The 26,334-nt window shown below is 49.1% G+C and overlaps 1 protein-coding gene across 2 annotated transcripts in view; it reads right to left on the bottom strand.

The window, feature by feature from the left end:
• The window catches only part of LOC144732579 (beta-galactoside alpha-2,6-sialyltransferase 1-like), a 65,244-nt gene extending 38,910 nt beyond the window's left edge, over positions 1-26,334 (bottom strand). The window contains exon 1 of one of the 2 annotated variants that reach the window (XM_078614026.1): positions 26,124-26,334. The gene's annotated coding sequence lies outside the window, so the exon portion shown is untranslated. Of the gene's footprint in view, positions 1-19,199; positions 19,544-26,123 lie in introns of those variants that run through there. The other variant, XM_078614027.1, reaches the window with a different exon arrangement.

Below are 26,334 nucleotides of genomic sequence, written 5' to 3'. Positions count from 1 at the left end.
GCAATGTTTTACCGAATGCTTAGCTCCAAGGGCACAGCACAAAATTGTACAAAGTCCACAATTTTTTTTATAATTTTCTTGCTGTGGTTTTCACACCTGATGATTGCTTGTGTTGCAATCGAAACGTCGTGAGAATTTTATTGTTTAATTTTTATTATTTTATTATTTCCCTTCTACGTGACTTTCCCGAAAGAACCAAGAATATAAAAGTCCACTCCTGTTACCACATTCTTGTTTACTTCACCAAAGCCGCAATTTACAAAGCTCATTGGCAGTTCACCTGAGATTTCAACTGCACTTTAAATTCACCATCACGCACTGTCTCTCTGCTGAAGCAGCCCCAAGTATCTCTGTACGAAACGGCACATCATGTCTGTTTTGTTGCTGTCTGTTCGGCTGTTGACCTTCTCTTGTCCGTTTACTCATCTGTCCGTCGTGCTGCGCGTTTGTCCATCTGGCTCGTCTGCCTGTCGGTCTGCTTGTCTGCCTGTCGGTCTGCTTGTCTGCCTGTCAGTCTGCTTGTCAGTCTGCTTGTCTGTCAACGTGTCCGTCCGCCGCCAGCCCAATATCACCGACTTGCAGAAATGAGGTTTGGTGGCATTGTCAAGGCCCATCAATCAAACAAAGACAACTGCCTGCTGAGGCTGCATAGCACAGGGCATCATCATATCACAATGCATGGGCAGATGGCCCCGTAAGTGTGCGCTGCACATTTTTGTCGTTTGTTTTCACCTTTCTCTCCGTCTTGTAGTGCCAATGTGATCAAGTCGTGCCACACGTCGTAGTGCCACACGTCGTAGTGCCACACGTCGTAGTGCCACACGTCGTAGTGCCACACGTCGTAGTGCCACGTGTCGTAGTGCCACATGTCGTCGTCAAGCCGTTCCCTGCAAGGTCTTCCTCTCTTTCCGCTTCCTTTCATTTAATCCGAACAACACCACACTTTGAATTGTCCTGTTGTCCATCCCACATGTGTGTCAAAAAAGTGCCAGGTCTTCACCATCGATGCATAACCAGGGCATCATCGATGCCTGAAATAATATTGTGTAGGATGGTCTTTGAACTGCGGTTGTCCTGTGAATAGACTCAACCCCAGCCATAGGGATGTGGAAATGTCAACCACTCTCTCAGGGCTGTGAACAGGAGCTTAACAATGCCCTCAATACTCGTCTGAGCAGGGAACGCTGTTGACTCTGACTTATTTTTGAATACAGTTAGGTGCGTGGAGGACAGGTGTGGAAAAGGTTTCGGGAGCGGTGCCGTGCCGGTCTTCATAGGTGCTCGCTAACAGCACTTGCCCCAAAAGCCTGTTAAGGCTATACGGGACACCTTTGTATAAGGGATCATGGAAACTCTGCGAGGGTGATTTTTCCAGATTGTGTAAGAGCCGAGGTTAAACTTTAAAAGCTCCAATTGGATGCCCTGCAGAGGTTACAGAACAAAAGCCAGCTTTTCCAGTTTCTTGGGAAATTGGCAGTGAACCGACTGTGAACCCTGTAACATCCGGCGGCAATTACATGTTTTCCCCTCGCTTTGTGCGGTCGTAGTAGATGCGTTCCAAACAAAACGGGCGCATTAAGTGAAATGGCACGAGACAGCTGCCTGCCTGAGTAGCGCACAGTACACACACACACTACACACACACTTTACACACACAGTACACACACAGTACACACACAGTACACAGACATAGCATACACACAGTATACACACTACACACACACAAAGACAAAGATCCCCCGTGTAGACTTAACAGACTGTAGGGGCAAGTGCTGTTAGCGAGCAGCACCTATGAAGGCCAGCACCACGCCCGGCCGCCTTTGTCTCCCCAGTGGCGATGTTTTTACACACCGGACCAGCTACTCATTTACCAGGTAAGGCCCACTGAGCTATGTATCTCTTATTCAGAAGCAACCTGGCCACAAATCATAGATCAACCAAGTGGCTTATCGCGTGGACATTTCTAGCAGCCAAATACTCTTAGACACGTGATGTTCATTTTAAATGTGGAGAGTGAAAACCGAAGGACCCGGAGAAAAAACTACGCAACCACGGGGAGAGAGAGAGACACCGCAAACTCCAAATATACAGCAGCAGCAGGCGTCAGGGTCACGATCGAACCCACGACCTCCTGTGCACCAGGCGAGGTAGTTAACATCTCCTAGCCACCACAGTGTTGCCCCACGTCCGACTGCATAGCCGCGCGTAGAGTGAATCTGATCCGTATAGTGTGGCGAATTTCTGTATACAACCTTCACCTTATTTAAACTGAGAAACGAGGGCTAAACGTAACCACGCGGTGACTTAGCCACGCCGTGCCGATTGCAGGCCCCCACGTGCCATGCCAGCGCATTCGTTGTTGACGCTCCACCTGAACCCTAAGCACCAGTGTGGCCTGACCTTACCTGAACCCTAAGCACCAGTGTAGCCTGACCTCACCTGAACCCTAAGCACCAGTGTAGCTTCACATAACCTGAACCCGAGGCAGGGTAGAACAAACAGGGGCAGTTTTACAACAACCGTGCTTGGAGTAGCACAATCGATTGATAAGGCATAGCTCAATCTTCAGCACAGCTGTCAAAGATTAAGCAACTTTCGTTTATCAGCAACTAATAGCGCACAGTATTTTATTACCATATCCTCCAGATAACAACAATCATATATTTTATCACTCCACCTTTCACCGAAAGATAACAAAGCACTGTAATTTATAACTTAAATAAATAAAATAGTGGTATATGGCATTAACAAAAAACACGTTTTCCTCTGGTATTTGAAAGCAATAGTTTGGGGGGTGAATATGAAAATTGAGTGTGACCAGATGTGTATAGATGTATTTACACTGCGAAAAAATCATAGATCACGACGTTTCGATTGCTTGTGTTACGATCGAAACATCGTGATCTATTATTTTAAAACCTACGTGACTTTACTGAAAGAACCAAAGAGTATGGATTCCTGCAGTCACGAAAGCTTCAAATCGAGATCTGTGGTACATTCTAACATCCTGGAGCGTCTTGTAATGCGGAGAATATGCTGCTGTGTACATCTTCGCACCGAATAGTATTAGCACAATTATCAAAAGTAGAAATATTAATTCTAGATTTGAAGCTTTCGTGACTGCAAGGATTCATATTCTTAGGTTTTTTCTGTAAAGTCACGTGACTTTACCGAAAAAACCTAAGAATAGAAATATTAATATTGCTTCGGTGCCTTTCATCAGGGGACGCGTAGCGATTACCCACGGCTCTTCCGTATATTATCCTGGACGCGATTGTCATTCATGCAGTGGATGGGGGAAAAGTACCCTAATGATGAACATAGACCTGGAACGCGAAACTAACCCGAATGGCCCACTGAAAGCAGTGGTTCTTAAACCTTTACAGCAGCCTTACACCCCCCTTTGGGTCTCAATCGTTAAAAAATTGCATAATGTTCATAAATACGTAGGCGTTTGATGAAACAGAGTCGTTCTACTTACGTGCCTAGTTTGAGTTTGATGATTTTATCTTCTAAAATAAAACATATATATCTGGCCACGTGCCGCACCGCTGAGAGAGGGCATCTCGCACCCCCCCAGGACGGTGCAGCGTGCACTCCAGGTTAAGAAGAAGAACCACCGATTCAGAGGAAGGGCACTTTAGGTACGCAACTTACAAAATGAAAAGCGCAAAGGTGAACGGGATATTTCATTCCATTCGTGACGATTGATTTTTACACGCTTTTATTTAACTCACTCTGTCTGTTGTTGTTGTTGTCGTATCCTCAAATCTTATATCTCAATTTTAACCCACTCCCCAATGTGGTATCGACTGAAAACTTCGTATACATGTACTTATGTCTTATGACAGTACTATATTCTATCATAAGAAATTTAAAATCTATTTTTTAAACAATCTGTTTACACGCTTTCTATTAACTCACTGTCTGTTGTTGTCGTATCCTCAAATCTTGCAACTCAATTTTAACCAACTTCCCAATGTGGTATCGACTGCAAACTTTGTATACTTATGTCATACTGATAACAATACTATATTCTATCGTTAAAAATAAAAATAAATAATGTAAACATTCTTTTTTATATGTTATGTTTCGGCTTGGGTCTAATTGTCCACGCTCAACTGACGTTGGCTGTAAATGATCACGGCCCCTTACGTTACGGCAAGCCTCGGGGCCACTTCTTGGAGTCGTGGAGTTCTTCCATTACCAGTACGGTACATTTCATTAAAGCGTGTTAAAAAAAAAAAAAAGTATTTTTAAATATTACTTATTGGATGATGATCGCGTGCGAACAAGAAATGCGCGTGGGTAAGCCCCCATCTGGACACTCGTTTGGCGACCAATCGTGAAACAACCTCGTTGAAAACGACGTCGACAGTGGAAACATAAATGATGAGGCCGACTCAAACAAGGCAGATATTGAGTTCCGGTCAGTACAGATGAGGCAGAAATTGTGATTCAGCCACTACAAACAAGGCAGGGATAATAAACAAGGCAGAGAAGATTGGACAGAATCAAGACATCCACTGTATAAAATGAGGCTGTATAAAATGAAAGTATCATCATCACGAACCGCATCACCAAACCGCAGCTGTGTGTTCAAAACACGCTTCCGACATGTCTGCGCATTGCATGACCAGCCCATGAATAATTGATGCCCTTCTCGCAAGGTGGCCAAACCCACTTAACTTTTCTGAGCAGCCCATATATATATAAAACATATATATATTATATATAATGCCTCTTACCTTATGTTTGCTCTCTGATCCATGCATTCCCCCTCCTAGATTTGAAGCTTTCGTGACTGCAAGGATTCACACTCTTAGGTTTTTCGGTAAAGTCACGTAGGTAAAAAATAAATAATAAAAATATAAGTGAAATAGTAATAGAAATAAAATAATAGTAGAAATAAATTATTTTGTTTCTATTATTATTTCAATTGCTTTATTATTATTTATTCTTTACCTACGTGACTTTACCGAAAAACCTAAGAGTATGAGTATTCCCCACCCTGTCACTCACTGCAATTTAAGGATAACGGCCCCGGTGTTCGAGACTGATAATCTCGTCGGCAGGAGGGTCATATTAATTGTTTACACTGTGACACCGTGAGAAATGGTCGCGGGAATAAAAGCAAATCAACAATGCCCATCCTTCCAACAGCCAGGGAAATTGCATCGGGCGGGCGACCGCTGGATTGCTGAGTCCGCTGTGAGGCCAGCAGCTACACCCAGCTGTGGGTGCTGTCGTCATGCCGGGCGTTCGGGGTCTAAAAATCAGAAATCAGACGGTCTTCAATCCGAAACCCGTCCATATACTTGGCGTCGGAAACGGATCAAACGCGGTGCCTGATCTCAAGCGTGACTGCCGTGTATCGACAGGCCCTGCGGACGAGATCAATTGGCCCAGAGTCGAAGCGGCCCCTTCCCCCACACATCGCACTCTCTCTAAGCCGGGCGGTGGTGGTGGCGGTGGCGGTGGCGGTGGCGGTGGCGGTGGTGGGGGTGGCGGTGGTGGCGGTGGCGGCGGTGGCGAAGGAAGCAGCAGCAGCAGCGAGGGTTCGTGGGTCACCGCAAAGACGTCGCTAAACTCCCTTGGCACATGTGGCCATCAGGAGGCGACGCCATACCCGCCGGGCTTGCCAGGAGGAGGCAGTACAGCAAGTGGACTAATCGCCACCCGTCGCCATCCGTACGAGGGGGCCAGGAGCGTTGGTTGCCCACGCTCGCGCAAAGCCGTGGGGGGTTTTCACCGCGGCCTCCGCAAGTCGTCATTAATTGGACCGAAAAACATATTTTCAATAAAAACCCAACGATTGCATCAGCAGGTAATGACACCACACCGTGGCTGATGTGGATAAAAAAGAAGGAGGAGGGGGGGGAGGGGAGCAGCAGCAGTAGCAGGCAGGGCTTGCAGCGTCCAAAATAACAGAGGCACCGACGGACGCCTCAAACAAACACAAACAACAACAGCAACCATTGATCTTCCGCAAATTTGTCACAGCGAGGAGCCGGCGTGCGGTCAAACGCGACTCTGAACGAGCCGTGCAAGTGTAAGCCTCCGAATGCAGGTACACGTCTCAGAATACTCAGAATGCCACTTGTATGGTTTGTAATTGAATGCAGCTCACGGACCTGCTTAAATAAATAATAACAATACATCATTAATAATGAATTCGAATTATAGCTTGTTGTTTTTTTTTTACCCATAACCAACTACCTGCCTCTCTATACAATGCATATGCCCACTGGGCAGTCCATTGAAATGCGCTTGCATTTAAAGATGCTGCACGAATCCATCCACGTGGCGTTGGCACTGGAAGAAAAAAAGGCACCGGGGAAAATGTCCTGCTGGTCTTGCGTGTGCGCGTGCGGTTGCACGGTGGAAGATGGCCGGAATGTCACGCGAGGGATCCGATAAACAAGTCGGAGGTTGGGAGGCGCAAGAGCATTGGAAGAATGCGTCTCTGGAAGTAACCGTGGAGGTGTAGGGTCGCGATGGGTGGGACGCGTTGTGCAGGGTAGAGGAGGATAGGGTCGAGGACTGGAACAGAGTGCGGCAGTAAAGCATCGCTAGACGCAATCGGGAAGCTTCGTGTGCTCTGAAGGAGGGATGTTAATCAAGAAGAGATGACCGCGATGGGCGGGACACGTGTACAGCTTGGATGAGGATAGGGTAAACAACCTGGAGGTATGGAATAGAAAGTAGCAACAACAACAAAAGTCACCTAGTTGTATTCAGGAAGAGGGGCTTGCGATGGGTGGACGGATGAAGTGAATCCAGAAGCTGACGATGGTGATCTCACTGCAGAGGTCGCAACCGGGTACCTGATACCCGTACCCTACCCGATACCCGGCTACCCGTACCCGGCCGGGTACGGGTACCCGTTTGCGACCCTGGTGCGGCCGGGTACGGGTACGGGTAGGCCGTGAGTCACTGGTGAGTCACCGTTTGTCACTCATTTCCCAACGTCTTGTCTCTTCTCACAATTCAAGTTCCTAGAATCAACCCACCCGCGCCTGCAACATGGCTTCATCCCAGAGGTCGCAATCAGGTACCCGATACCCGTACCCTACCCGTACCCGGCCGTACCCATACCCTACCCGTACCCGGCCGGGTACCCGGCCGGGTACGGGTAGGGTACGGGTACGGCCGGGTACGGGTACGGGTACCCGTTTGCGACCCTGGTGCGGCCGGGTACGGGTAAGGAATCAAAACCCGTTTGTGAACCTCTGTCTCACTGCATGAGTGGCAGGCTCCAGCGGAAGGAAGCAAGCGAAGACGGGGGGGGGGGGGGGGCTTGCCGTAGCATTTGCGACGACGTCAAAACCGTCCGAACACGCGTCAAATCAAACGACTTGTAAAATGACGTTAAACAGCAGAATGAGAACTGATATAAACAAGGGCCACACGCGGTGAATCAGCGATCGATTGTGCTAATGGCCCTTAAACACAAGCTATCGGGATAGCGGAGTCGATGTGTGTTAATTTCACAGTGCGGCTCTTCTGCCGCACGGAAGCGCGGGGTGGGGGGGGCTCCCAAAGTCACCCCTATCCAGTCCGTGGACGGTTGTTAGGTTTTACAATTAAAATATAACACTCGTGCCACGGTGTTGATTTTAATATCGCCATGGTGGCGAGAGGTTAACTCCCTCGCCTGGCATACAGGAGGTCGTGGGTTTGATCCCGACCCCTGACGCCTGCTGTATATTTGGTGTTTGTATGTCTCTCTCCCCGTGTTCGGCTGGATTTTTCTCCGGGTCCTCTGGTTCTTCCCTCCACATTTAGAATCAACGTGCGTTTAAGAGTATGTGGCATTTATACATTTCCACGTGATAAGCCACTTCATTGAGCTATCATTTGTGGCCAGGTCGCTTCTGAAAAAGGGCTATATAGCTAGTAAAAAAATGTTTAAAGTAATTTTTTTACTTAATTTGAAATATTTGGAGTTGATTTTTGGGTCGTGCCACAGGGCCCAACTCGCTACATTTACTGTTCTTCACCTTCACTGCGAGCTCAACAATAATATCTGGCGCATTAAACGCTTGTACATGTGAGGATTTCATTTTGTTTGGCTGTATTGAGTGGTGCAGAGTCTTAGTGACACATTTGGCCGAAATAATTACGTGGCCCAAGTCAAAAGTCAGCCATGAATCATAATCTCTGCTGCAAAAAAATACGTGTTAAAATAATTTTAAATGCCAGATTATAATTGTACAGCGCAGTGTTGACTTTTTCACATTCGTGGCACAGTGATCTGACCACTGTGCCACCACTCCACGAGCTAGAATAATAATATACATCATTGGAACCTCATTTGCCAGTAAAAAATATGATAGTTGGTTTTTTACCCTTCTATCTGGCAACAAAACTGACACCTTTTTTACAAGGAGTCATGTTTGCAAACAAAAAACATAACTCTGATAATGTATGCACTGACCAATCAACTTCAAGGACAGTGCATACATTATCAGAGTTATGTTTTTTGTTTGCATTATGACTGCAGGTATTGTGGTCTATGCAAACATGACTCCTTGTAAAAAAAGGTGTCAGTTTTGTTGCCAGATAGAAGGGTAAAAAACCAATTACAATAATATACATTTCTAAGGGGGCAGATGTTAGAAATTGGCACTGGGAGTGTATTAGTGACAGAAAGATACTGCGTCTAAGCTGGCCCTAAAAAAGTGACCAAGGCAGAAGCAAGAATAAGGTTGCACGCAGAAGGAGACAAACTGACGATGCAGGCAGCGATGAGAAGGGTACTGACACTATTTAGACACACGTGGGATGGACGACAACAGGAAAATTTAAAGTGTGTTGTCGTTGTTCGGATAAAATGTAAGGAACCGGAAAGACTGCTGCCAGGAAGATGTGGCGCTACTTGAGAATATTGGCACTACAAGACCGAGGGAACTGGAAAGAAATGACAAACATGTGCAGCGGACACCTACTATGAGCCATCTGCCCCATGGATCGTCAACATTATGATGATGACATTTGTACGGCGCATTTCATCCGTAGATCCCAATGTGTTGCCACGTATGGAAGAGCCAGGAAATCAACAGAACCTGTCAGGGGTAAGCGGCCAGAACTAGCGAGGGGGTAACGGCTGGTTTACAGAGGCGAGTTTTTGAGACAATCTGAAATATATCCGACGATTCTAAATTGTGTTATGGGCAAAGGTGATGGTTTAAAGCTTTCGTGACTGCAGGGATTCATCTTCTTGGTTTTTTCGGTAAAGTCATGTAGAATGGAAATAATAAAATAAAAATAAAACATAATAATATAATATAAAATTTTATTATACTTTCTTTTTATTACTTTATTATTTCCATTCTACGTGACTTTACCGAAAGAACCAAGAAGAAAGGTGATGGTGTTCCAAACATCGGGACGCTGTGCAGTGGCAAAAGCCCAATCGTCCCAGCAACGGAGCCTGGACCTCGGAGTGCTTAGAAGAAGAAGACAATACGAAGATCTCGAGGACCTCGTCGGAGTATAAACACGGGTCAGTTCTAGATTTGAAGCTTTCGTGACTGCAAGGATTCATATTCTTAGGTTTTTTTCGGTAAAGTCACGTAGGTAAAAAATTAAAATTAATAAAAGTAAAATAAAATAAAAATCACGACGTTTCGGAGGCAACACAAGCTTCCGTCTTCAGGTGGAACCGTCACAGCCCGACAGCTGTATCAAGTAAATGAGAGATTACAGGAAATACCACTCCGTATATATAATGGTTGAGGGGGGGGGGAAGGGCCAGTTCCCGTAAACATTGCGAGGTTAACCCATCGAGTGCCTTGGAGGTCCGCAGCTTGATCTGAATCGGTCCTGGACCCCCACCTTTACACCGACGCGCACTGACCAGCATGGTCAAACAAACCCCCCGCGGCCTGGCAGAGAACTTGTACATTATTACTCGTCGTATAACTTGTCCATCAAGAGCCGCGTGGTGTTGCAATCACAACAATGTCAGGGAAGGCCACCAATTTACCCGGAGGAATGAATGGGCATGGCACCACTGCACACCCAGCCCCGGCAGCAAATCATTCGGCTGGGGGGAGGGAAAGTTTGTGCTGGCACCAGCATCATGATGTCATGATGCTATTTCTGCCCACAAACGGAGCTGACCAATCGGACTGCAGTGCATCTGACACACAGAAAGGAGAGAGACGCGCGCAACATGCAAATTGCGCGTGCTATGGATGCCGTTTGCCTTGCGTCAAACGATTGGCAGCTACGCTCAACGCAAACCACAGCGACTACGATGATTGATGATGATGATGGTAATGATGTTGATGACAATGGTGGTCATGTTCTTATAAACGTGATTATTGCGATGACCGCATGCGTACGACGTTCGGACGATGTCAACTGCCTCGCATCGGCGGAATCGCACCCAAAAGACGCTTCACGAACTGGTCCCAGTCTTCCTCCTTTGGCGGCGCTAATCTCCAGGGCGGTGCAGAGCCAGCGGTGGATATTCCACCTTACCATGGCCGAGGCCAGTCTCCTCAACCCGACGACTGCTCGTGACATGCCACAAGTCGGCAGCCACTCATTCGACAAACCGAACGAGAGAAATACGCACGCAATTCTACACGCTTACCCACTCTCATCCGTGTCTCGGTTTGACAGCGAATGAGTCTAAGTGGGCTCTTGGCAGTCTAAATAAACGACGCTGAAATGATATACTCAACGGAATGACGATCGTGCCTTTGATCAATACTGTGCCTGAGACTCTATTCATCTGATTAATTCTATTAGGTTTTACAACGAGGGAGTTGGACGTTTTAGGAGTCAGTGTTGAGTCAGCACTACTGAGATCCTAAATTCCAATCCATGTTTCTTCAGCTGCCCGCGATGAAACCGGATTCTTACGTTAACCATCATGTCAACTTCGGTTTTTTAAATCCTTTATATTAAGTTCACTTGCTTGCTTGCGCGCTTACGACCGTGCAAATCTTTCGGTCGTTTTTTAACCCACTTCCCGTGATCCAATCGAGCTGACATTTTGCACACTCGTTGTGCGTGACAATTTATTTTCGTGAAAATTTTTTTCATAAATTTTCAACATTTTAGGAATTTTTTTTTTATATTTAATTACCAATTGCTTAATGGTGGCAGGCAATCATCTGACCTATAGGTGGCAGCCATCTCAAGCCAGAGGACGAGATGACTCTAGCCGCCCGTTTCAAAGACCAATGTGGGCTGGCACGCATATAAAGGATTTATAGTGAAAAACTTTGTTTTTACGAGTTAATTTTTTATCCAATTCAATCCGGGACTAAGAAACAAAACTCGGCTAAGTTACTTGTGCAGTTGCGCTGAACAGCTCTACGACCCGTGTTTGCGTTGTACCGAGTGTTGTTTGGCACAATGTCCGACGTTCCACTCCACGTGCTGGGAAGCCTATTCAAACAAACAACCCACGCACTCAACAACCGCAACACGCATACCGACATGAATACACACAACCCCAAAGATGCCCACAGATGCACGCGTTTAGCACGCGCAGAAACACGCGCTTAAGCAACAAAGACAAAGATCCCCCGTATAGCCTTAAAGACTGCTGGAGAAAGTTTTGCACGGGGGCGTCTATTGAGTGGGCGATGCGGCCAGAACCACACCCGGCCGCCTTTGTCTCCCCGGTGCTGATGTTTGCACACATCAGGTACCTGTATTTAATGCTCGCGAAGGGCTGGCCCAGGACTGGTTTAGATATTCGTCGCGGATGTTGGCTGCGAGCAGGCATTGAACTCGGATCGCCAGGCCTGTAAGCGCCGTGCACTAATCACCACATTACCACGTCCCCTATACAAGGGATATGCACCAACATGCACATGCATACGCACTTGGGTCTAAAGGACCGACCGAATGACATAGATACGCATGCGCACACACACACACATATCCCAGTCATCTATACAAATAAAGACCTTCATCTGTATGTCTCAAACTCCTCTACTTCTCGACAAGGTAGGAAGCTGCAATGTGGTACATAGGTAGCTTTTAGACCACAACCAACAGAACCATCTGGAAATCCGTGGCTTTTCATTTTAAGGCCTCCAAATCTCGATTTTAAGTGCCCCACAAACATGTTCATGTGCATGGTGTCCTTCAGAAACCGTTCAACATATAAGATTGCGGGTTTCTTAGTTTGAAAGCGTTAAACAGAAAATAAAATTTAAGCGAGAACCGTTTTTCTATCTTTTATTGTTATTTGAGATATTTCTGACTCAAACGGTTTTTAACGAAAAAAATTGTATTTTATGATGTTCAAATCTGAATAATTTGAGAACGGTAAGAGACAGGAGCTTCCCCTCAGAGTATTAAGTTAATAAATTTGTGTTCTTTCTAATGAAAAGGAACGGAATCTTAAAACGGAGCGGTTTCCGATGGGTACGTCTTTAAATATAAAAAGTTGAATCAAGTCGTCAACAACATTTCTTTGTGGAATAATACACATTTTGGAGTACTGTACTTATGAGTGTCTGATCGTATATGACGACATTCACACCCACGTACCCAGAGATCCGATCATTAAAGGGAGGATTAACAGAGGATGGGCAGACACAATCAAATGTTTAATGCGTCTCGTCTAAACTTGCATGGCTCTGCTTATAATTTGCCTTCAGCTTGTGCTTTGGTGAAATCCCATTAATCCAGACTCAATGTACCAAACATGGCGCGGCGATTGCTACACTGTGCCATCAAACCCTGGAGGTCTGAGCTCAACTTTCGGTCAGGTCTAACATCGGTGTGGCGGGTAGATATTCTAGCTGGCTCTGAACCGCTCAATCCCTTCCCCAGCCCGCACTGAACCAGCATGGTGAAGTATGGTCAAACAATCCGTCGCGACCTACACAGCAATGGTGTAGACCTTCATCCAGCAGTGGACTGGCAAAGGACCGAGAACGAATACCGAGGTACATGTACGCAGGTGTGTACATAAAATCTTGATTTGAAGCTTTCGTGACTGCAGGAATCCATACTCTTTGGTCCTTTCGGTAAAGTCACGAGGGTAGAAATAAAATAAATCACGACGTTTCGAACGCAACGCAAGCGTTCGTCTTCAGGTGAAACTCGTGATAGCTGCGATGTCTGCTCCCTTGTGTACATACACTTAAGCACGTTTTACTTTCTGACGCATTCATACGCACGACTGCCGAATGTACGCAGTGATTTAGCGGAGTATCGTATTATCGTCACTCTGCGCAGTTGAACAAACATTAGAGCTTTAGTTCTTCAAGACGGGATGATCCCCCATTCAGTGAAGAGCATATTTTATGTGAAGGGAGGTGGTGGGAGGGGGGGGCTGGTTTGTTGTGTGTGTGTGTGTGCACAGTTTCTGGTGACCGAGCCAAGGCCATCAACAACTTGCTACACTTGAAATCAGTTCAACCCGGAGGCAGGTCGCACGAAACCGATGATTCGAGTTCGGGATTGCAATCTGGGTGCCCTGGCTCAACGACTCTGGAACGGCGGTCCCTCCGAGACACCTCCAATTGTGAGGTTGTGCTTGTGTAGGGGGGGGTGGAGATGTGGTAGAAAAGGGAGGTTTTCTCGTGAATGGGGGGGGGGTTGCTGTGAGGTTGGGGTGAGGGCTAATGCTAAGGTTGGGGGTGTTGGCTATGGGATGCCTGGGGGGGGTTGTTTTTTATTGTCATTCTAAAAAGGGCTCCTCCGATTCAAACAAAAGGGGCCAGTTGCATTCGTTGGGACCATTTCAATGGAGAGGCTTTTAGTGCGGAATTGCGAGCAATGAATGTGGATAGCAATGAAAGTCCGTGAGTGTGTCTGTGTGTGTGTGTGTTGTGTGTGGGGAGCGGTGGTGTCGCGGTTTAGCGCGCTGCGCTACGAACCCGGCGACCCGGGTTCGATTCCCGCTCACGGCAAACACCCAGTGACGATTATCTGAACCGGTTCTGGGCCTCCCCTAGGTCGACTCAGCCTCAAATGAGTACCCGGTGCGGTGCGTAAACATCGCCACTACGGAGACAAAGGCGGCCGGGCGTGGTGCTGGCCACCCACCCCCTCGTGTACCGTTCCAGCCTTCATAGGTGCTGGCTAACAGCACTTGCCCCAACAGTCTGTTAAGGCTATACGGGGGATCTTTGTCTGTGTTTGTCTTTGTGTACGTTCAGCACAGTTGAGTCATTTCACACACATGGGGATATATAAACCGCAGGGCAATCTGCCCTCTATGGATCACTCCAGCTCACCCGACACTCACCTGACACTCACCTGACACTCACCACTCACATTCACCACACACCAGGCACCAACGCTAGCCAGTTTCCTTATACATTCACCAGAAAGTCACCAGTCACCAGATATTCACCAAACACTCATTTCTCCCGAGACAATGACCAGATACACAACACTCACCTGCCTGAGACACTCACCACCCACCGGACACCCACTAATTGACTGACAACCTCAGCTAACACCACTCACCAATCGCTCAGTCACCACTCCGTGCTCACCCGATACCCAAAATCAACATCTCAAGACGGCTGAGAAAATTAATCACCCAAAACGTAAATTTTAAACTACATTTTTTTTTAATGTAGGGGGTTACCGATAATAATCCCGACATTATCCGAAAAGTAAATATTGGTCGCCTATGAAATGACATTTTGTAAATGACACAGAAATTCGGTCTTGGCCGGCGCTCGGAACGGTGAGAATATATAAAGATAAAGATGCCCCGTATAGCCTTAACAGACTGTAGGGGCAAGTTCTGTTAGCGAGCACCTATGAAGGCCGGAACGGTACACGAGGGGGTGGGTGGCCAGCACCACGCCCGACCGCCTTTGTCTCCCCAGTGGCGATGTTTACACACCGCACCAGGTACTCATTTAAGGCTGAGTCGACCTAGGGGAGGCCCAGGACCGGTTCAGATAATCGTCACTGGTGTTAGCCGTGAGCGGGAATCGAACCCGGGTCGCCAGGTTCGTAGCGCAGCACACACACACACACGCTGGATCACACATCTGATGGAAGAAAGCTGTGTAGTACCGCAGGAAAGTTTTCATACGCTGCATGGGTCAGAAAAGGATGCAGGACTTGAGGATTAATGTGGAAAAGACAAAGCGGAGTGTATTCGTGTGGGCGGACACTGAGAAAGAATAATAGAAAGCGTTTAAATTTCGAATGTAATTGAATTTGTATATTTTGGAATCAAGTGATGAAACGTGCAGTGGAAACCTGTGGGCTGCCTGCCCATGAACCGTGACGATGACGACGACGATGATGATGATACGTTGGATTATTCTACTCAATCCACGAGCTCGGTTCAGAGAAATAGTTTCAAATCGATGATTGTGGCAACTCCCCCCCCCCACCCCCGTGCCTCCCACAGTCTCCAGCCACCACAGCGAAGCACTTTCTCTCCCACATTCATTAAAACGCGGTTTGATTTTCTGGGTTAGATTGCCGAAATATAAATGTGTCGTGAAGCCACCTCCACCCGGCACACAGCCAATTAGTAAGGTTTGTCACGTGAACAGAACGTGGCAACTTCAGCACCATCGCTGTGTTGTAGAGTAAAACCACAACATTTACAATTTGAGTTAACAACGATTCGCTGGTGATTACACCACACATCATCAGGCGATTGCCAGCATTGCGAAGAAGCCATCCTGGGTGGGTTTATGACACATTTATATTCACACGATCTAAGCCCAAAAAAAATGCAGTTTTGGTTAAAGGTCGTAGGTTTTGCACAAAACATGCAAAGCAATTTCCTGCTGAAATAAGCATTGACACATCGGTGCTCATTTCTCATTTACAGCCCTAAGGTCAGTGGGGGAAATGTCACGTTCATATGGCAGGGGCGTGTCTCTCCATAGGACAACCAACATTGACTTCCCCAAAAAAATTACGGTAGCAACTGTATCGACCCCATAGGGATGATGGACCGAGTCAACCCCCACAACCAGGATTTGAACTCGCAACCTTCCAATTGCGAGCAGCTGCTCGCTCTACCGCTGAGCCACGAATATTCATCTGGATGAATTACAGCTTCGTCTTCAATACCATCGGTCCTCGAGTTATTCCCGAGGGAGTGAGCCCTCACTGGACTCTGCGTGACGCAAATTACTCGGGAGCACGCTGTGACAGGCCGACTGATGCCGAGACGAAGCTATGAAGCTGTTCACACCGTGTATCCTTACAGATGTGCAAACTACGTATCATCAAGCCAAGGTCAAAATGTCAAAGTGTCCCCCCCCCCCCCTACTACAGTGATTATGGAGCGGTGCCCAAGTCAGGCGTGGAAATTCCACGTTCCTTTGCTGGGAGCACTTGTAGACTCAAACAAATGCCGGATTCGAAAACTCAATTGGGACTGTACAAAGCAATCATCATCGCCCCCCCTACTGGCAGACTAATGCCCCAGGTTATTGAACGTGGGCCAGGGAGTCGATACCATCGTTGGCTAGGGGGGGGAGGTCGGGATTCCCAGACATTGGGGGCAGCAGAAAAGAATGAGCGACCTCCCAGTGAGCGATATATCAGATATAATGGAGCGGGCAATCCAATGTAGACACAACGTAGGGATATGGCATAAAGACAAATACAGGAAGATGGATACATTCTAGCGAGACATTAGAGTTGGAGGCTCAACACGTTATCGACTAAAAGACACAACAGACGCATCAGTACAGACTGTAAAGTCAAGTAGAGACACAGAGATACAAAAATGACAGACACGCACTTAGACACGCGCAGAGACAGAGGCAGACAAGGCGAAAATAAACCAAGACAGACAGCGAGGCAGAAAGACAGACACACTCGGATACAGAAAGGGAGACACGGAGACAATTAAACAATTATGCTGAGACAACACACACACAGAGACAGGCGGACCGTGACACAATGAGACCAACACACGGATGAAAAGACAACAGCAGCGAGACACAGGCAGACACACACAGCTACACACGGAGACACGCACGAAGACAGAGGCACAGTGACAAAGGCAAGGAGATGGAGTCATACGGACACACAAACAGCCATGAAGACGAACACACACGTGGACAGCCAGACACAAGGAGGCATTAAAAACAGAAGTAGTGATAAAGGGTTACATAAACACACACACAAATACACACACACACACAAATACACACACACAAAATCAGGCACAAAAACGAGGGCAGAGACACGTGGAGACACAGAAGCGCGTACACACAGCAAGACACGGAGACAGGGAGAGACCAAGGCAGAGACACACACGCCGATATATACAAAGACACACTAACACAGCAAGACACGGAGACACGGAGAGACACACACACACAAACCAAGACCTACACACAGACAGAGGCTGGCACGGATACCGATATACGTGGGTACAGTACTGAAAAACAAAGGCATCACACACAGACATACACACAGACATACACACAGACACACACAGACACACAAACACACAGACACGCACACAGACACACAGACAGACACACACAGAGACACACACAGACACACAAACACGGATCCGTGATCAGACCGTGGGGCGAGTGCTGTGAGCGTACCCCTCTGAAGGCCGCCACAGACACAAAGGGACACGCGGAGACAAAGACAAAGATCCCCCGTGTAGCCTGTAGCAGGCTGCTGGGGCAAGTGCCGTTCGCGGGCACCTTATGAAGGCTCCCGGGCACCTTATGAAGGCTCCCGGGCACCTTATGAAGGCTCCCGGGCACCTTATGAAGGCTCCCGGGCACCTTATGAAGGCTCCCGGGCACCTTATGAAGGCTCCCGGGCACCTTATGAAGGCTCCCGGGCACCTTATGAAGGCTCCCGGGCACCTTATGAAGGCTCCCGGGCACCTTATGAAGGCTCCCGGGCACCTTATGTAGGCTCCCGGCACTGTGGCACACGAGGGGGTGGGTAGACAGCACCACGCCCGGCCGCCTTTGTCTCCCCCAGTGGCGATGTTTACTACACACCGCACCGGGTGCTCGTTTGAGGCCGAGTCGATCTAGAGGGAGGCCCGGGACAGGTTCAGATAATCCGTCGCTGGTGTTGGCCCTGAGCAGGAAATTAACTCGGGTCGCCGGGTTCGTAGCGCAGCGCGCTAATCGCTACACTTACACACACACACAGCACGTGTACACACACACATACAACACGTGTACACACACATACACACAACACGTGTACACACACATACACCACGTGTACACACACATACAGCACGTGTACACACACACATATACAACACGTGTACACACACATACACACAACACGTGTACACACACATACAGCACGTGTACACACACACACACCACGTGTACACACACACACACCACGTGTACACACACACACACAGCACGTGTACACACACACACACCACGTGTAGACACACACACACCACGTGTACACACACACACACACCACGTGTACACACACACACACACCACGTGTACACACACACACCACGTGTACACACACACACAACACGTGTACACACACACACAACACGTGTACACACACACACATACACCACGTGTACACACACACATACACCACGTGTACACACACACATACACCACGTGTACACACACACACACCACGTGTACACACACATACACCACGTGTACACATAGACACATGCACAAAGATAAAATACAAAGATCCCCCGTAACAGACTGTAGGGGCAAGTGCTGTTAGCGAGCACCTATGAAGGCCGGAACGGTACACGAGGGAGTGGGTGGCCAGCACCACGCCCGGCCGCCTTTGTCTCTCCAGTGGCGATGATTACACACAGCACCGGGGTGCTCGTTTAAGGCTGAGTCGACCTAGGGGGAGGCCCAGGACCGGTTCAGATAATCGTCACCGGTGTTGGCCGTGAACGGGAATCGAACCCGGGTAGCCGGGTTCATAGCGCAGCGTAGCGCTAACCACTACACCACCGCTCCCCACAACACGTACACACACACGTACACACACACATGTACACACAAACACACACAGACACGGAGACACACGTACACACACGGAGACACGTGCACACACAGGTACACACACGGAGACACACACGGATAGACACACACGGAGAGACACACACACGGAGAGACACATACAGGTACACACACACGGAGACACGTGTACACACAGGTACACACACGGAGACACACACAGGTACACACACAGGTACACGCACGGACACGGCAGCGTGGAACCGGCCTCACCGTGCGTGTTGTCCTCCTCTTGTTCCATGCGCGTGTCCACGACGCTCCCTCCCTCCCCCGCGCAGCGAGTCTGTGTGCGAGCCGGTGTGTGTGTGATTGTGTGGGTCTGTGGGTGTGAGAGTCTGTGGATTGTGAGAGTCTGTGTGCGAGTCGGTGTGTGTGATTGTGTGGGTCTGTGGGGGTGAGAGTCTGTGTGCGAGCCGGTGTGTGTGTGATTGTGTGGGTCTGTGGGTGTGAGCGTCTGTGGATTGTGAGAGTCTGTGTGCGAGTCGGTGTGTGTGATTGTGTGGGTCTGTGGGTGTGAGAGTCTGTGTGCGAGCCGGTGTGTGTGTGATAGTCTGTGTGCGAGCCGGTGTGTGTGTGACTGTGTGTGAGTCTGTGGGTGTGAGAGTCTGTGTGCGAGCCGGTGTGTGTGTGATTGTGCGTGTGTGATTGTGTGTGTGATTGTGTGGGTCTGTGGGTGTGATAGTCTGTGGGTGTGAGAGTCTGTGGGTTGTGAGAGTCTGTGTGCGAGCCGGTGTGTGTGTGTGATTGTGTGGGTCTGTGGGTGTGAGAGTCTGTGGGTTGTGAGAGTCTGTGTGCGAGCCGGTGTGTGTGTGACTGTGTGGGTCTGTGTGTGTGATAGTCTGTGTGCGAGCCGGTGTGTGTGTGTGATTGTGTGGGTCTGTGGGTGTGAGAGTCTGTGTGCGAGCCGGTGTGTGTGATTGTGTGGGTCTGTGGGTGTGAGAGTCTGTGGGTTGTGAGAGTCTGTGTGCGAGCCGGTGTGTGTGTGACTGTGTGGGTCTGTGTGTGTGATAGTCTGTGTGCGAGCCGGTGTGTGTGTGATTGTGTGGGTCTGTGGGTGTGAGAGTCTGTGTGCGAGCCGGTGTGTGTGATTGTGTGGGTCTGTGGGTGTGAGAGTCTGTGCGTGTGAGAGTCTGTGTGCGAGCCGGTGTGTGTGTGATTGTGTGTGAGTCTGTGGGTGTGATAGTCTATGTGTGTGAGAGTCTGTGTGCGAGCCGGTGTGTGTGTGATTGTGTGTGAGTCTGTGGGTGTGAGAGTCTGTGGGTTGTGAGAGTCTGTGTGCGAGCCGGTGTGTGTGTGATTGTGTGGGTCTGTGGGTGTGAGAGTCTGTGCGTGTGAGAGTCTGTGGGTGTGAGAGTCTGTGTGCGAGCCGGTGTGTGTGTGATTGTGTGGGTCTGTGGGTGTGAGAGTCTGTGCGTGTGAGAGTCTGTGGGTGTGAGAGTCTGTGGGTGTGAACGTCTGTGTGCGAGCCGGTGTGTGTGTGATTGTGTGGGTCTGTGGGTGTCAGAGTATGTTCGTGTGAGAGTCTGTGGGTGTGAGAGTCTGTGGGTGTGAGAGTCGGTGGGTGTGAGAGTCTATGTGCGAGCCGGTGTGTGTGATTGTGTGTGAGTCTGTGGGTGTGATAGTCTATGTGTGTGAGAGTCTGTGTGCGAGCCGGTGTGTGTGTGATTGTGTGTGAGTCTGTGGGTGTGAGAGTCTGTGGGTTGTGAGAGTCTGTGTGCGAGCCGGTGTGTGTGTGATTGTGTGGGTCTGTGGGTGTGATAGTCTGTGGGTGTGAGGGTCTGTGGGTGTGAGAGTCTGTGGGTGTGAGAGTCTGTGTGTGAGTCTTTGTGGGTCTGTGTTGTGTGTGTGGGTCTGTGTGTGGTGTGTGTGGGTCTGTGTGAATGTGTGTGGGTCTGTGTGAATGTGTGTGTGTCTATGTGGATGTGTGTCTATGTGGATGTGTGTCTATGTGGATGTGTGTCTATGTGGATGTGTGTCTATGTGGATGTGTGTCTATGTGGATGTTTGTCTATGTGGATGTATGTGTGTGCGCGCACACGGGGCTATGATGACACAGCAGCAGCAGCATCGCCTTCGCTACTCCTCCTATTACACGCGCTCCGTGTGTCCCCGTGTGTCACACAGTATGTGGTGTGTGTGTCCCCGTGTGTGTGTGGTGAGTGTGTGTCCGTGTGTGTAACCGTGTGTGTGTCCGTGTGTACGAGTGCGTGGTACTGTCCACCCACCCCCCTTGTGTACCCGTTCTGGCCTTCATCGGTGCTACTCGCTAACAGCACTTGCCCCAAAAGTCTGTTACAGGCTATACGGGGGATCTTTGTCTGGTGTGTGTGTGTGTCCGTGTGGATGTGGAAAAAGTGGCAGCGCTGCGCTACGAACCAGGCGAACCGAATTCGATTCCCGTTCACGGCGAACACCACCGGTGACGATTATCTGAACCGGTCCTGGGCCTCCCCTAGGTCGACTCAGCCCTCAAATGAGTACCTGGTGCGGTGTGTAAAATCATCGCCACTCGGGAGACAAAGGCGGCCGGGCGTGGTGCTGGCCACCCATCCCTCCTCGTGTGCTAACAGTACTTTCCGAAACGGTCTGTAGAGGCTATATATGCATATCCATGCAGGAGTAACCATACCTGGGCAGTGTGCTCATGCCCAGCTGCGGTTTGGCAGCAGAGGTCTCGCTCTGAATGAATCATTCGGGCGGCATTATCTTTTTATCAGCCGCGTGACGATGCTGCTGATATTTGAAATGTTTGGACAAAAGATCTGGACAAAGCCCCATCGGTGAGCTCCTCCGGCGGCCAAGGCTGACGTTGTCTGGGTCATGTAGCCCACATGCCCGGCCACCGCATGGCCAAGCAGGTTTTATTTGGCCGCATCGAGGGGGCCCAACGGGTACGGACACGGGCCAGAGAAGAGATGGAGCTGATTTGGTGCAGGAGGATGTGGAGCTGAGCGGACTTGCCGAAGACTGGTAACCAGCGGTGTCAAGATCGGCCTCTGTGGAGGAGGCTCGTGAAGGACGCAGTTGGAGGCAGTCGCCCTCCAGCAACAACGGGAGGGGGGCGACGCTCACAACAACGAATAGAGCGCTGGGCGGATAAAACGCAGCCAGGTAGCACAATGGGGGAGCACAGGTGGTGCATTTGCCGGTCATCTCAGTCAAGCCATGGGTAACCGGGTCTGTCCCGTGACCTGCCTTCGACACTTCACGTGGCCTTAAAGTGCACCTAGCCTGGCACGAGCGCCGTGCCGACGTCACCGCCACTTGTGACGAATGGCTGTTGTTGTTGTTGTGGGGAGCGGTGGCGCAGTGGTTAGCGCACTCCGCTGCGAACGCGGCCCACCCGAGCTCGATTCCCGTGCACGAGCAATTAAAGAGTGACAGCGAATATTTGAACCGGTCCTGGGCCTGCCCTAGATCGACTCAGCCTCAAATGAAAACACACCTGGCTGCGACGTGCTAACATTGCTACCGGGGAGACAAAGGCGGTCGGGCGTGGTGCTGGCCACACACCCCTCTCGTGTGCCGTGCCGACCTTCATAGGTGCTCGCTAACTTACCCCGAGAGTTAAGGCGACACGTGCGGTCATCTTCTTGGTTCTTTCGGTAAAGTCACGTAGAAGGGAAATAATAAAATAATAAAACATAATAAAATAATTCTCACGACGTTTCGGCCACAACGCAAGCAGCCGTCCTCAGGTGAAGAACAGGTCTGTCGGGAAGACAGTGTCAGGCACTGGTGAAGAACAGGTCTGTCGGGGAGACAGCGTCTGAATCGCTGTCTCCCCGACAGACCTGGTCTTCACCTGAGGACGGCTGCTTGCGTTGTGGCCGAAACGTCGTGAGAATTGTATTTTATTATGTTTTATTTTTATTATTTTATTATTTCCCTTCTACGTGACTTTACAGAAAGAACCAAGAAGATGAATCCCTGCAGTCACGAAAGCTTTAAATCGAAACATGCGGTCATGTTAAAAAAAAACTACTTTCGTTTCACCAGATTGGGCCCAGGGAGCTGTGTTAGTTGTTTCTTTTTAAATCCTTTATATTAAGTTCACTTACTTGCCCGCTTACGACCGTGCAAATATTTCCGTCGTTTTTTAACCCACTTCCCGTGATCCAATCGAGCTGACATTTTGCACACAGACTCGTTGTGCGTGACAATGTATTTCCGTGAAAAAAAATTCCAAAATTTTACACCTTTTAGGAAAAAAAACATTATATTTAATTACCAATTGCTTAATGGTGGCAGACAATCATCTCACCCATAGGTGGCAGCCATCTCAAGCCAGAGGACGAGAGGACTCTAGCCGCCCGCTTCAAAGACCAATGTGGGCTGGGTTGTGGCCCATTGAACACGCATATAAAGGATTTATAGTGAAAAACTTTGTTTTTACGGGTTAATTTTTTCAGAAGCGACCTCGCCACAGATGACAGCTAAACAAAGTGGTGTGAGCGTCGCATGGACATTTATGGCAGGCGAATACTCCGAACGAGTGAGGTCGATTCTAAATGTGGAGGGAAAACCCCAGAGGAACCGGAGAAAAAGCCACGCGACCACGGGGAGCGAGAGAAAGACACCACAAACTCCAAATATACAGCAGCAGGCGTCAGGGTCGGGATAGAACCCACGACCTCCTGCACACCAGGAGAGGTAGTTAACATCTCCTAGCCACCGTGATGATGAGAGACACGAAAACTCAAAATATACAGCAGCAGGCGTCAGGGTCGGGTTAGAACCCACGACCTCCTGCACACCAGGAGAGGTAGTTAACATCTCCTAGCCACCGTGATGATGATGAGAGAGAGATACGCAAACTCCAAATATACAGCAGCAGGCGTCAGGGTCGGGATAGAACCCACGACCTCCTGCACACCAGGCGAGGTAGTTAACATCTCCAGGCCACCGTGATGATGATGAGAGACACGAAAACTCAAAATATACAGCAGCAGGCGTCAGGGTCGGGTTAGAACCCACGACCTCCTGTATACCAGGCGAGGTAGTTAATATCTCATAGCCACCGTGATGATGATGAGAGAGAGACACGCAAACTCCAAATATAAGGCAGCAGGCGTCAGGGTCGAGATCGAACCCACGACCTCCTGCACACCAGGCGAGGTAGTTAACATCTCATAGCCACCGTGATGATGATGATGAGAGAGACGCAAACTTCAAATATACAGCAGCAGGCGTCAGGGTCGGGATCGAACCCACGACCTCCTGTGTACCAGGCGAGGTAGTTAACATATCCTAGCCACCGTGATGATGATGAGAGAGAGAGACGCAAATTCCAAATATACAGCAGGCGTCAGGGTCGAGATCGAACCCACGACCTCCTGTGTACCAGGCGAGGTAGCTAACATCTCCTAGCCATCGTGATCATGATGAAAGAGAGACACGCAAACTCCAAATATACAGCAGCAGGCGTCAGGGTCGAGATCGAACCCACGACCTCCTGTGTACCAGGCGAGGTAGTTAACATCTCCAAGCCACCGTGCCGCCGACTGCTACGCGTGTGTAGAGGGGTGATGGTGTACCGTGTCTTTGTGCGTGCAAACCAGAAGCTCAAATTATCATAACACGGCCACAGACTGCCTCCTGCCCCTGTACACACGCACGTATAGTTGCAGAACGTGCTGTGTGCTGCACAGTCCAAAGTCAACACCTTCCCGTGATGTTTTCACACATCCCGTAGTCCACATGGGGCAGATGGGGATATGTGAACAAAAATATATCGTTTATTTTTAAAGTCAAACAGGTCTTGCTTAACCGTTCTACCTGTGAAATACTGGACATTGCCATCAAGAGCTTCATAGCTCATCGGATTCCTCCAGTCTGCATAAAGATTCTGACTTTGTTATTGGATATTCTCCACGCTAATGAGTGTTCTGTGTATTCTGTGTTGTTCATTATATCGTTATGCGTCAACCCAGGACCAATATTTGACAGAGAGGGTCTTTGTCTATGAAGATCTGGCAGTTCAGCATTGGTTCAGGCAAGTCTGAGACTGCTGATGAGACACAGCGTGTGGAAACCGATCCATAGTGTGTCTCGTGTTAAACCAGTGGCTCAAGCAAGTCTGGGACTGCTGATGAGACGCAGCGTGTGGAAACCGATCCATAGTGTGTCTCGTGTTAAACCAGTGGCTCAAGCAAGCCTGAGACTGCTGATGAGACGCAGCGTGTGGAAACCGATCCATAGTGTGTCTCGTGTTAAACCAGTGGCTCAAGCAAGTCTGGGACTGCTGATGAGACACAACGTGTGGAAACCGGTCCATAGTGTGTCTCGTGTTAAACCAGTGGCTCAGCAAGCCTGAGACTGCTGATGAGACACAGCGTGTGAAACCGGTCCGGGGTCGTGGATGTGCACAAATAGAAACAATACAATATACGTGAGTTAACAACGCAAACGCATTTTGTCTGATTATTTTGTTGTGTTACTTCGATTCTGCCCAACGCCGCCACCGTAGCAGCGAGTGTGTACTGTACGTGCACATGCGTGTACTGTATGTGCACATGTGTGTACTGTATGTACGCACATGTCCATATATGTGTTATGAGGAGCGGTGGTGGAGTGGTTAGCGCCACGCTGTGCTACGAACCCGGCGACCCGAGTTCGATTCCCGCTCACGGCCAACACCGCCAGTAACAATTATCTGAATCGGTCCTGGGCTTCCCCTAGGTCGACTCAGCCTCAAATGTGTACCTGGTGCGGTGTGTAAACATCGCCACTGGGGAGACAAAGGCGGTCGGGCGTGGTTCTGTCCACCCACCCCCTCGTGTACCAGTGTCGGCCGTCATAGGTGCTACTCGCTAACAGCACTTGCCCCTACAGTCTGTTAAGGCTACACGGGAAATGCACACGATCTATGACTGTACGTGTGTATGATTGTGTATGCACATACCTACTACAGTCTACGTGTACTGCCACACACGTGCCGACATGCGTGTATGTGTATGGACATTCGTCTGTACGTGTCTGACACGTGTGTGGATGTGTAGGTGCTTGAGTTCACGTACCGTACGCGTATGACCATGTACATGTCTGCATACGCGTATGTATATGTACGGATGTGTTCAAATGTCTTTGTGTGCTGATGCGTTTGTCCTCTGCACACACACAAACAGAGACACCTACCGATAAATCACCATTCAGCAGCACGCTTGAACGTACAGTATCCGCCTTCGTAAATGCACACTAACCCTCCATATAAATACGTGGAGCACATTATTTCGCTCTACCACAGCACCAACTGCAGCATCGGCCCACTGGTTTTGAAAGAAAAAAAACCTTCCCCTATCCAGGAATATCACTGCAGAGCCAATCGTCGTAGCACTGTCTTCGAAAA

The sequence above is a fragment of the Lampetra planeri genome, chromosome 43 (genome assembly GCF_965212315.1).
Source record: "Lampetra planeri chromosome 43, kcLamPlan1.2.h2, whole genome shotgun sequence".
Classification (NCBI taxonomy): domain Eukaryota; kingdom Metazoa; phylum Chordata; class Hyperoartia; order Petromyzontiformes; family Petromyzontidae; genus Lampetra; species Lampetra planeri.
The sequence above is the reverse complement of the archived record's forward strand: the minus strand, read 5'-3'. Positions and strand labels throughout refer to the sequence as shown.